Source organism: Phyllobates terribilis, unplaced genomic scaffold (assembly GCF_046119375.1).
Source record: "Phyllobates terribilis strain yellow unplaced genomic scaffold, ASM4611937v1 Scaffold_4__5_contigs__length_816908805, whole genome shotgun sequence".
NCBI classification, from domain to species: Eukaryota; Metazoa; Chordata; class Amphibia; order Anura; family Dendrobatidae; genus Phyllobates; species Phyllobates terribilis.
The window spans coordinates 531,325,750-531,339,043 of record NW_027362764.1 but is presented as its reverse complement, the minus strand read 5'-3'; the positions used below and the strand labels follow the sequence as shown (position 1 = coordinate 531,339,043).

Below are 13,294 nucleotides of genomic sequence, written 5' to 3'. Positions count from 1 at the left end.
CCGTGAAGCATGGAGGAGGAGGTGTGATGGTGTGGGGGTGCCTTGCTGGTGACACTGTTGGGGATTTATTCAAAATTGAAGGCATACTGAACCAGCATGGCTACCACAGCATCTTGCAGCGGCATGCTATTCCATCCGGTTTGCGTTTAGTTGGACCATCATTTATTTTTCAACAGGACAATGACCCCAAGCACACCTCCAGGCTGTGTAAGGGCTATTTGACCAAGGAGGAGAGTGATGGGGTGCTACGCCAGATGACCTGGCCTCCACAGTCACCAGACCTGAGCCCAATCGAGATGGTTTGGGGTGAGCTGGACCGCAGAGTGAAGGCAAAAGGGCCAACAAGTGCTAAGCATCTCTGGGAACTCCTTCATGATTGTTGGAAGACCATTTCCGGTGACTACCTCTTGAAGCACATCAAGAGAATGCCAAGAGTGTGCAAAGCAGTCATCAAAGCAAAAGGTGGCTACTTTGAAGAACCTAGAATATAAGACATATTTTCAGTTGTTTCACACTTTTTTGTTAAGTATATAATTCCACATGTGTTAATTCATAGTTTTGATGCCTTCAGTGTGAATGTACAATTATCAAAGTCATGAAAATACAGAAAAATCTTTAAATGAGAAGGTGTGTCCAAACTTTTGGTCTGTACTGTACACAGCACCAAACTTAGTACAGCGATCAATTGTAATGTCAGGTCAGCCCCATACAATTCCCAGTATGTCCTAAACAATGTTAAGGAGATGCTGGGAGCTATCATCAGACTGGGAGCGACCATACAAGACCCATATCACTGAAGAGACATAGTAAGTATCACAAATAAATGTTTGCATCCAGATACCTTATAGGTAATGTCTTCTCTGATTCAAGTTGTTCCCATCCCTTTTGTCTTTGCATCACACGAAGTTTCAAAACTGTTAAGTTAAAGAATACCATGAGTATTTAACCTTTTGTGATGAGCTTTTACACCCAGAGCATGTCTCTGAAGACTTCCCTATTCTCCATCTTCAGCAGCACATCCTGACACGGTGCCCTTAGAAATAAAAGTATCATTATACTGCCCCATAAATGTAAATATCTCCCGTGCTGCGCCCCTGAATTAATATTTGCTCCTCACTGTGTTTCCTTTACAAAATATCCCCCTCACACTGCCCTTCTCCATAGTATCCCCCATACTACCCCTCTCCATAATGTCCCCCCAAATTGCACCTTTCCATAATATCTCCCCCACACTGCATCGCTCATAAAGTCCCCTCCACCATACACTATACTGAGACTCCATTCACAACCCCCCCAACTGCCCATAATGTCCCATATTGCCATATAATGTCCCCCATTGCCCCATAATGTCCCCCATAATGTAACACATTGCTCCATAATGGCCCCATAGTATCCTCCATTACTCCATAATGTCACCCATTGCCCCATTATGTCCCCCATTACCTCACAATGTCCCCTATAATGGCATCCATAGTGTCCCCCATTGCTCCAAAATGTCTCTCATTGCCTCATAATGTCCCCCATAATGGCCTCCATAGTGTTCCCCATTGCCTCATTATGTCCCCCACAATGGCCTGCATAGTGATCCCCTTTGCCTCATGATGTCCCCCATAATGACCTCAATAGTGTCCTCCATTGCTCCATAATGTCACCCATTGCCTCATAATGTCCCCTATAATGGCATCCATAGTGTCCCCATTGCTCCATAGTGTTCCCCATAATGTTCCACATTGCTCCATAATGGCCCCATAGTGTCCTCCATTGCTCCATAATGTTCCCCATTACCTCATAATGTCCTCTATAATGGCACCCATAGTGTCCCCCATTGCTCCATAATGTCACCCATTGCCCCTTAATGTCCCCCACTGCTCCATAAGGGTTCCCATTGCCTCATAATGTCCTCTATAAAGGCATCCATAATGTTCCCATTGCTCCATAATGTACCACATAATGGCTTCCATAGTGTTCCACAATGACCTATGGAAAATAACACCAAGCACAAAACAAACATTTCTTCTTCGGATCCTGGAGCACTTACCTGTCTCTGCCTTGTCCTCAGCACATATACGGCCTGGCACCAGCGGCATTGTGATGATGTCAGCAGCGTGCTGACCTCATCACACTGCTGCACATCGGGGCCGGGACAGATGAGCACTGCTCTGCCCCAGTCCTGGCGCCGCAGTTTTCAAAGACGCGAAGACATTTGAATTTAAGAATGACAGAGTGGCGTCTCCCTGGCAGCAACGTGGGCCGCACAACATACTTCGGCAGGCTCCATGTGGCCCACAGGCCGTAAATTGTGCAGGCCTGCACTATAGAGACAGCATGTCTGAGGTATACAAAACAAAGCAGTAATATGGGCATGTTCCTCAACTATCTGTGCTCTATTGCCTGGCGCTGTTCCTCTCTTTTATGGTCGCCGCCCTTTTCTATGATTCATGTTGGGCTACTGAAGTTGTAGGGTGAGCTTCTATGATATCATCACCCAGAGCCTACCTTTTAAGGCCGACTCAGACATCCATGTGTATCTGAGTATTCAGCATGCTTTGTATCCAGTTACCATGTGCCTTGGCATTTGCCTCACAAACTAGATCTCTCAGCTGGCTATCATCTCTGAAAACTTTGATTATTCAATCTACATTTTATTCTGGCTCAGACCTGCTGCTAACCCTTCATCTGCTATAAGCATAACGAACTCTTCCTTGATGCTGTTCACATTACAAACTAGTTTGGTTGTTCATCACTGCTGTCAGTGGCTATGCATTTGTTTGCTGATTAACCCTTCATCTGCTGTAAGCATAACAAACTCTGCTGAGGAGCTGTTCAAATTACAAACGCTGCTGCCAGTCCTGGACTCACTATACATCTTTGGTTTCTCATGGCTCTGTATTTTCTGGTGTTTCCTGCTCCATTTGTTTACCATCCCAGTCCATAGTGTTCCACGTGGCAACCAGTAAGTCATACAGCTATGCCATCAACTTCGGTCTGTGTTGTCCACCTTTACCTGCAGCTCAGAGAATTCACCTCTACAGGTGAGCCCATAACAGGGCTATGCATAACCCCCTAGGGAAACATTGAAGATTTCTATAAAGATTTTGAAATTGTGAATTTCATTGTTACAGGATGTATCTTGGAAATTTCATATTCATATTTTACTGCGACCGGCATGTTTATGTTTTCTATGAGCAGACATGGATATGCACTTAACTTTATGCCAAGTTATGCCATAAATTATGTTAAATCTGTCAGGTGACTGATGATCCTGCCCACTTTTTTGAAAAGAGACGACAGCAGTTGAAATAAAGACTCAAATTTTTGCACAAAACTGATAAGTGAAATGTCAACATTTTTACCTTTTATTCTACCAGAAACGTTTCGCAAATTGCTTCACAAATCTACCCTATATATGTGATGCTCATCATGTGTATATCCTGGAAAAATCTCTACCTGTGCTCATAGATGTTTATGGGAAAAAGTATGTCAAATCTGTGTCTTTTTTTAAAACTACACATTTCCATAATGAATATATGTATTGTTGACTAGATCAAAAAGCAAAACTTATAATTCGCTGGTGGAGTAAACTTGGATTTTATTGCTTAATGACATCTGTTCTTACAGAAACATTATTTTCATATAACTATATCTCTACTTTTTTATTTTGATATGAGCAAAAGGAACATTTCATGTTTCCACTGCTTCCACTATCCATGCCCTTGTACCGTTACAGATTTCATCTAACACTTATGCACTTAACAATGGCCACAACTCGGCTTGGGTAAATTCAGTTATTATAAGGAGTCAGGTTGATTCTGAAAACGCACATCAAGCTCAACTCTTATGCCTGCTGATGTCAAAAACATACACTTTTCCTAGTAATTTATGTAAATCGAGCTTGTAATCTTACATGGCCGGCTCACTGGCTTCACAAGCTGTATTAGCCCCCAGGCAAAGTTGGAAAAACATCCTCCTATTTTCAACAAATGACCTCACTCATGGCACATTTATTCATACCGACCGCAGCGACTAAATGACTGCCGATCGGCTACAGGCGGTAATTTACACACCACGAATTCTTCTATGCACACGGAACGATTGTTATACCATTTTTCTGTGCACATAGAATGTCATGTTATCAGCAGCACATCTCATATTTACACAGGAAGATGTGCTGCCAATAACAATGATTTTTAAGCAAGACTAACAATCATCACACACGACAAACAAGCACTTTGCTCATTCATCAGGTGATTGACTGCATGATCCCGTGAACGCTTGTTCACCACATTGGACCATCTAAATTAACCTTTACCAAAAACACCCAGTATACCCTACAAATATTTATTTATTTTACTCACTTATATAGCGCCATTATTTCCACAGCGCTTTACAGACATCAGCATCGCAGTTGGAAACACGGGGAGAACATTCAAACTCTTTGCAGATCTTTTCCTTGGTGGGATTTGACCCCAGGACACCAGTGCTGCAAGGCTGCACTGCTAATCACTGAGCCACCGTGCTGCCCAATACCGGCTAGCTGGACTTACACAGGAGATGGCTATCTATCCAGACTCCCCTCATAAACAATGGCACTGGTAAGATCATTCATGTCAACATAAACAATCTAATCAGCTGGCTGATGGTGCCATGTTTACGAAGGTCGATAATAGCCAACAAGAGTTCTTTTGAGCCCTCGTTCACTGATCATTGGCATGTATCAGACGCTGGCTGTATGATTTCAGCCATATATGTCTAACTCTGAAACACTACAGCGTCTCCGAGAAAAACATAGCCACTAGGGACCAAGCATCTAGTCGGACAGGAGGTTCACCGGCAGCTTCTCCACGGCCACTGCTTTGGAGTGACAATTCTCTCACTGTGTTCATGTATAGGGAGAGAACTATCACTCAAGGGCAGTGGACAGGGAGAAACCGCCGGGGCAATTAGGGTACGTTCCCACAATAAGTTTTTGGTGCATTTTTGCTGTTCCTGTTGTTGATGTTTTGTTTCTGCACCTATTATTTAAATTTGTTTTCTTGCATTTTTTCATTGCATATTTGTGTGCATTTTTTTAACATGCGGTTTTATCGCTGCATTTTTTGTCTGGTGTGTTATGATTTACATATAGCTGCTTTGTTTTTGATACTTCTTGGTTTTTTGCTTTGATAAAACTTTATTGCTATATTTCGGTGCAGATTACATGCGTTTTTGATGTGTTTCCATTGCAGCAACGCACTAAAAACACATGTACATTTTTTTTGCTGCAGATTTTCCGCATCTAATGTAAGTCTACGGGGAAAACAGAAAACTCAGCGTACCAGCAAGAGAAATTGACATCTTGTGGACTTAAAACATGCACCGCAGGTGAGTTTACGCAGCATTAAAAAGAAGCACAGTGGGCATTAGATTTCTAGAAATCCCATCCACTTTGCTAGAACTGTAAGACGCTGCGTTTTTGACGCAGCCAAAACACAGCATCAAAAATGCATCAAAAGCTCATTGTGGGAACATTGCCTTACACTATATTTCCTCTTTCGCAGCATTTCATGGTTAGACATATACAGTGGGGAAAAAAGTATTTAGTCAGCCACCAATTGTGCAAGTTCTCCCACTTAAAAAGATGAGAGAGGTCTGTAATGGACATCATAGGTAGACCTCAACTATGAGAGACAAAATGAGAAAACAAATCCTGAAAAATACGTCTGATTTGGAAAGAATTTTTTTTCAAATTTTGGTGGAAAATAAGTATTTGGTCAATTACAAAAGTTCATCTCAATACTTTGTTATATATCCTTTGGCAATGACAGAGGTCAAACGTTTTCTGTAAGTCTTCACAAGGTTGGCACACACTGAAGCTGGTATGTTGACCCATTCCTCCATACAGATCTCCTCTAGAGCAGTGATGTTTTGGGGCTGTTGCTGAGCAACATGGACTTTCAACTCCCTCCAAAGGTTTTCTGTAGGGTTAAGATCTGGAGACTGGCTAGGCCGCCCCAGGACCTTGAAATGCTTCTTACGAAGCCACTCCTTCATTGCCCTGGCGGTGTGCTTGGGATCATTGTCATGCTGAAAGACCCAGCTGTTACGGATCCGGGTGTGGAACCTCTGTGCCGTGGTGCAAGGAGGGACCCAGAGGGGCATAACTAAGTATCAACTCAGACCGACCCTGGTCGTACGGCGGCTAACGACTCCGTGACCAGGGAGGTACCGAGCAGAGGGACCAGGTGCTACTCTGGTGACGACCTTGTAAGAAAGCAGGTGGCTCCCATGGGTCAGATGACTGGGACTGACTGGTATAGTGGATGGGCACAGCAAGCAGGCAGAAGTCTCTGGGTTAGCTGACAGGTGGTCACGGCACGTGACGGCAGAGCAGGCTGAAGTCTCTAGGTTAGCAGACAGGTGGTCATGGCAAGTGACGGCAGGAGCCTCCAGGTAGGCTATCAGGTGGTCACGGCAAGTGACGGTAGGAGCCTCCAGGTAGGCTATCAGGTGGTCACGGCAAGTGACGGCCAAGCAGGCTGAAGTCTCTTGGTTAGCAGGCAGGTGGTCACAGCAAGTGACGGCAGAGCCTCCAAGTAGGCTAGCAGGTAACAGGCGAGTGCTCCCAGGTGAGCAGGCTAGCAGGCACGGCAGGTAGCAGGCAGGTAACTGGCAGGTGCTTCCTGGAAGCAGGCAGGCTTGCCCATAGATAGACTGGCGGGTTGAACGGAAGACTACTTGTGCAACAACTATTGTTGGGGCACCTCCATTTTGGAGGAGGTGCCTTATATATGGGAGGTCCTCCGGCTATTGGCCGGGAACTCCTTATGACGGCGCGCGCGGCCCCTTTAAGAGCGACAGGAAGGATCGGGACAAGGCATCGGCTTTGACATTCTTGTCCGCCGGGTGGAAATGCAGGACGAAGTCGAAGCGGGCGAAGAATAAAGACCAAAGGGCCTGACGCGGATTGAGTCTTTGGGCATTTTGGAGATATGCCAGATTTTTGTGATCCGTATAGATGATCACCAGGTATAGAGCCCCTTCCAGCAGGTAGCACCATTCCTCCAGCGCCAATTTAACGGCTAACAATTCTCGGTCTCCAATGGAGTAGTTGCGCTCAGACGCGGAGAAGAGTTTGGAGAAGAAGCCGCAGGTTACCATTCTCCCGGATGAAGACTTTTGGGTGAGCACCGCTCCGACTCCGAAGGAGGAAGCATCAACCTCCAGGTAGAATTGTTTGTTGCAGTCCGGAAGGTGCAGTACCGGGGCGGAGGAGAAGGCTTGCTTTAAGGAGAGGAAGGTCTCCTCAGCTTCGGGTGACCATACCTTAGGATTTGCTCCCTTACAGGTGAGCGCAGATATGGGAGCAGTCCGAGAAGAGAAGTGCGGAATGAAGAGACGATAGTAGTTGGCGAAGCCCAGGAATCGCTGAATCGCCTTCAACCCGTCCGGACGGGGCCACTTTAGGACCGCAGAGAGCTTCTCAGGATCCATTCGTAAGCCTGTCTGGGAGATAACGTAGCCTAGGAATGGAAGAGAGGTCTGCTCGAAGAGGCACTTCTTGTATTTAGCATAGAGGTGGTTCTGCCTGAGCCTAAGCAGGACCTGACGAACATCCCTCCGGTGTGTGGGAAGATCCGGAGAGAAGACCAAGATATCATCCAGGTATACCACCACACAGAAGTAAAGAAGATCACGGAAGATGTCGTTGACCAATTCTTGGAAGACAGCGGGAGCATTGCAGAGACCGAAGGACATCACATGGTATTCATAGTGACCATCCCGGGTATTGAATGCCGTCTTCCACTCGTTTCCTTGATGGATTCGGACCAGGTTATACGCTCCACGTAGATCCAGCTTGGAAAAGATCCTGGCGCCCTTAAGGCGATCAAACAACTCGGAGATGAGCGGTAGGGGATATTTGTTTTTTACCGTGATCAGATTGAGTCCTCTATAATCAATACAGGGGCGTAACGAGTCATCCTTCTTCTTGACAAAGAAGAATCCGGCTCCAGCCGGGGAGGTAGTCTTCCAGATGAATCCCCTAGCCAGATTCTCCTCAATGTACTCAGACATGGCCTGGGTTTCGGACGCCGACAACGGGTAAATACGCCCACGGGGTGGAGTGGCACCAGGTACCAGGTCGACTGGGCAATCATATGGCCTATGAGGTGGCAATGTCTCTGCTTCCTTTTTACCAAAGACATCCGCATAGGACCAGTAAGGAGCCGGTTGACCGGGTAAATTAGCTGGGGTAGGTGGTGGACGAGTCGGGCGAACTGGAACCAGGCAAGTCCTATGGCAGTCCTGACCCCACCGGAGTACTTCACCGGATTGCCAGTTCAGCACGGGTTCATGTATCTGGAGCCAGGGTAGACCTAGCAATAGGGAGTGAGAGAGTCTGGATAGCACATGGAAGGAAATTTTCTCAGAGTGCAGCATTCCCACCTGCAGGGTTACGGGTTCAGTGACGAGCAGGATGGTCACCAGAAGGAGTCTTCCATCCACGGAGGCGACTGACAATGGTTCAGCCAGAGGTTTGGTGGGAATTCGGTATCTCTCTACCAGGGACTGGGAAATGAGGTTTCCAGCAGCTCCAGAATCCAGGTGAGCGATTTCAAAATGAAGGTTCTCTCCCCAGGAGATAGAGACAGACAAAGTCAGGGATGGAGAGGGCTTACTTTTGCCTAGGATGACCTCTCTGAGCGGTCCTAGACACTGGAGTTTCCTGGCTTCTCCGGGCAGGAGCGGATCAGGTGCTCCTTACTGCCACAATAGAAACAGCTCCCCTCAGCTCGGCGTAACTCTTGTCGAGATTTGACCATCTTGGTCTGGTCGATCTGCATGGGTTCGGGCGAGTGCGCCCGGGGAGTGACTGGTTGAGAGGCAGGTCTCTGGAAAGTGGGAGCAAGGCGGGGAAACTTTCTCTCCCGGGTGGTCTCTTTGGTACGTTCTTGGAGCCGGATGTCAATCCGGGTAGCTAGTGACACCAGGTCATCCAGGGTGGTAGGAATGTCCCGACCAGTTAGCTCGTCCTTAATCCGACCGGAAAGGCCCTGCCAGAAGACGGACACCAGAGCCTCGTTATCCCAGGCAAGCTCAGAAGCGAGGGTACGGAACTGTATGGCATATTGACCCACGGTGAGATTCTCTTGGCGGAGACATAGCAGAGAGGAGGCTGAAGAGGTTTTTCGTCCCGGTTCATCGAAGACTTTCCGGAAAGCAGCGAGGAAAGACGACAGGTTGGACACCAGGGGATCCCCTCTCTCCCACAGGGGATTTAGCCATGCCAGTGCCTCCCCAGTGAGATGGGACATGATGAATGCCACTTTGGCCCGGTCGGAGATGAACTGATGTGCCAAGAGTTCAAAGTGCAGGGTGCACTGGTTTATGAAACTTCGAGCTAAGGCGGGGTTGCCACCAAAATGAGGTGGTGCAGAAAGCCGGGGACTGGGGCTGGATGCCATGGTATTGGTGGGCAGAGGCGCTGCCGGAGCGGGAGTCGTGCGACTCGAGGTGGATGCAGGAGGAACAGGAGTGTGTCCAGGCGGGAGTTGACACTCCGCAGGTAGTTCAGGATGGTTTCCTGCTGGGATCTCTGACGGGACACCTGCTGGTCTAGGTCAGAGAGCAAGGGAGCTTGGGTGCCACCGGGTTCCATGGCCCGAGCAAACTGTTACGGATCCGGGTGGTGGAACCTCTGTGCCATGGTGCAAGGAGGGACCCAGAGGGGCGTAACTAAGTATCAACTCAGACCGACCCTGGTCGTACGGCGGCTAACGACTCCGTGACCAGGGAGGGACCGAGCAGAGGGACCAGGTGCTACTCTGGGGACGACCTTGTAAGAGAGCAGGTGGCTCCCATGGGTCAGATGACTGGTACTGACCGGTATAGCGGATGGGCACAGCAAGCAGGCAGAAGTCTCTGGGTTAGCTGACAGGTGGTCACGGCACGTGACGGCAGAGCAGGCAGAAGTCTCTAGGTTAGCAGACAGGTGGTTACGGCAAGTGACGGCAGGAGCCTCCAGGTAGGCTATCAGGTGGTCACGGCAAGTGACGGTAGGAGCCTCCAGGTAAGCTATCAGGTGGTCACGGCAAGTGACGGCAAAGCAGGCTGAAGTCTCTTGGTTAGCAGGTGGTCATGGCAAGTGACGGCAGAGCCTCCAGGTAGGCTAGCAGGTAACAGGCAGGTAACAGGCGAGTGCTCCCAGGTGAGCAGGCTAGCAGGCACGGCAGGTAGCAGGCAGGTAACTGGCAGGTGCTTCCTGGAAGCAGGCGGGCTTGCCCATAGACAGACTGGCGGGTTGAACGGAAGACAGACTGTCGGGCTGGAGAGTAGTCAGGCTGGCGGACTGGAACAGTAGTCAGGCTGGCAACTGGACCTGAGAGCTGAAGCAGAGGTAAGAATACTTGTGCAACAACTATTGCTCGGGCACCTCCATTTTGGAGGAGGTGCCTTATATATGGGAGGTCCTCCGGCTATTGCCCGGGGACTCCTTTGGATGTCGCGCGCGACCCCTTAAAGGGCGAGGAGCGCGCGCCTTAAGTACAGTGCCTGGGAAGCTGCGCGCACCGGCCGCAGCAGGAAGAGGAGTGCAGGAGGACGCCGCGCGGGGAGCGGGGAGGGGAGAGGGACGGCGTCTCTGCCTGGCAGGGAGCAGAGACACCGATGCTACACCAGCAATGTTTCATCTTCAATGCCCTTGCTGATGGAAGGAGGTTTGCACTCAAAATCTCACGATACATGGCCCCATTCATTCTTTCATGTACACGGATCAGTCGTCCTGGTCACTTGGCAGAGAAACAGCCACAAAGCATGATGTTGCCACCCCCATGCTTCACAGTAGGTATAGTGTTCTTTGGATGCAACTCAGCATTCTTTCTCCTCCTAACACGACGAGTTGTGTTTCTACCAAACAGTTCTACTTTGGTTTCATCTGACCATATAACATTCTCCCAATACTCTTCTGGATCATCCAAATGCTCTCTAGCAAACTTCAGACGGGCCCGGACATGTAATGGCTTAAGCAGGGGGACACGTCTGGCACTGCAGGATCTGAGTCCCTGGCGGCGTAGTGTGTTACTGATGGTAGCATGTGTAACGTTGGTCCCAGCTCTCTGCAGGTCATTCACTAGGTCCCCCCGTGTGGTTCTGGTATTTTTGCTCACCGTTCTTGAGATCATTTTGACCCCACGGGGTGAGATCTTGTGTGGAGCCCCAGATCGAGGGAGATTATCAGTGGTCTTGTATGTTTTCCATTTTCTAATTATTGCTCCCACAGTTGATTTCTTCACACCAAGCTACTTGCCTATTGCAGATTCAGTCTTCCCAGCCTGGTGCAGGGCTGCAATTTTGTTTCTGGTGTCCTTCGACAGCTCTTTAGTTTTCACCATAGTTGAGTTTGGAGTGTGACTGTTTGAGGTTGCGGACAGGTGTCTTTTATACTCATAACAAGTTCAAACAGGTGCCAGTAGTACGGGTAATGAGTGGAGGACAGAGAAGCCTCTTAAAGAAAAAGTTTCAGGTCTGTGAGAGCCAGAAATCTTGCTTGTTTGTAATTGACCAAATACTTATTTTCCACCAAAATTTGAAAAAAATTTCTTTCCAAATCAGACAATGTGATTTTCAAGATTTGTTTTCTCATTTTGTCTCTCATAGTTGAGGTCTACCTATGATGTCAATTACAGGCCTCTCATCTTTTTAAGTGGGAGAACTTGCACAATTGGTGGCTGACTAAATACTTATTTTCCCCACTGTATGACTGAAATCGTGCAGCCAGAGTCTGATACATGCTGCCCATGGATCGGACAGCATGTATCAGCTATAATTTTCATCTAAAACGTCTGCAATCTAGCACGAGCAAGTCGGATCCTTGTTAGTTAAAGACAGCCTAGTCAACTTAATTATTTTTTCTGGGACCCAAGATGAAGACAGAAGTGGTTTATAACTGCTCTTGCCTTTTCTTTTCCAGAGAAAATAGCACTTAATGTGAATGTGGACATGGCACTCTGCCAATGACTAATGACACCACGATTTTCCACTGTAACTTTCCAATCTGGAGACTTTTTGGTCTAAGCTGATGTGTGATGGAGGAGAGCAAGCACCTCAAACAATAGCACCCAAACAGGAGTGGAGCAGCTGAAGCAAAATATTACCAGGCTTATCAAGGACGTCCTGGGAGTCATACGCCAAGTTTATGACTATATGTTTATAACTTGTGATTGTGATGACTTTTGATGCCAATATTAGTCCACTTATATTGTTAATACTTCAAGGGTATGTGCACACATTGAGTATTTGCAGCTGATTTTTCTGCACTAAAAGCCAGAGTGTTGGCAGGAAAAACGCTGAAAAAAAAACCAGTTCAGAATGTTCATAGCAGGTAGTGGGTTAAACGGCAGCAGATGCAGGTATTGCAAACAGACTTCAATAATAATTCAAGTTTTGCACAGCAAGGGATGAGTTAACTTTCCGGGATAATGAAGAGTTTGAGTAGACAACAGGAATCAAGGACTTGGATAAATTCAGAGATCAAACACAAGTTTGTGGAACACCGTTCTGGTTTAATGTTCATACTCAGGGGTGTATCCAAACAGGGAGATGATGTCATGGAGCCACCCCGGGCCACTTGTAAAACCCGGCATAAAGCACAGCAGAGAGCAGCGGCCATAGGGAAAAGAGGCAGAGCCCTTCCAAGCCGAGGCATGTACATAACACTTGTGGGTTTTTTCCATTTATTTTCATGGGTGAAAAAAGCTGTAAAAAAGCTAAAAAATTTGGCATGCTGCAGATTTGAAAAAAAAAAAAAGCTTTGCCGATTCAAATCTGCAAGGAAAAAATAAGCAGTATGTGCATGAGATTTCAGAAATCTTATTCACTTTGCTGGTACTGTAAAATGCTACGGTTTTCCCCCTGGAAAAACACACCCATGGAAAAAATTCTGCAAACATACAGGGGTGAACAAACCCTAATTGAGCTACAAGATTATTTTCAATGTGTTCTTTTCCAATTGACAGACCCCATGGTGTCTTGATTTCAAACTTTTCTCAAAATGTCTATTTTGGGTTTCTGGTACTCGTAGCTGGATGGTAGAACCATTTCACACCACTAGTCCTAGGGCACGGCCCCACTATCAGTATTTGGTCAGTATTTTTTCTCAGGAGTGGGAGCCACAACCAGGAGTGGGTGATAAATGCAGAATTGGTGACTTGTTTCTATTATACCTTTTCTCTGATTGTTCCTCACCTGGTTTTGGCTCCAACTCCTGAGAAAAAATACTGACCGAATACTGATAGTGGGGCCGTTGCCTCACCCTCCA

General features: G+C 47.3%; 1 long non-coding RNA gene across 1 annotated transcript in view; it reads left to right on the top strand.

The window, feature by feature from the left end:
- LOC141265629 (uncharacterized) overlaps positions 1 to 12,950 on the top strand; it is a 104,510-nt gene extending 91,560 nt beyond the window's left edge. The window contains exons 2-3 of the long non-coding RNA XR_012320135.1: positions 5,265 to 5,361; positions 11,948 to 12,950. This is a non-coding gene — a long non-coding RNA (uncharacterized lncRNA). The remainder of the gene's footprint in view (positions 1 to 5,264; positions 5,362 to 11,947) is intronic.
- Positions 12,951 to 13,294: the final 344 nt, after the last annotated feature.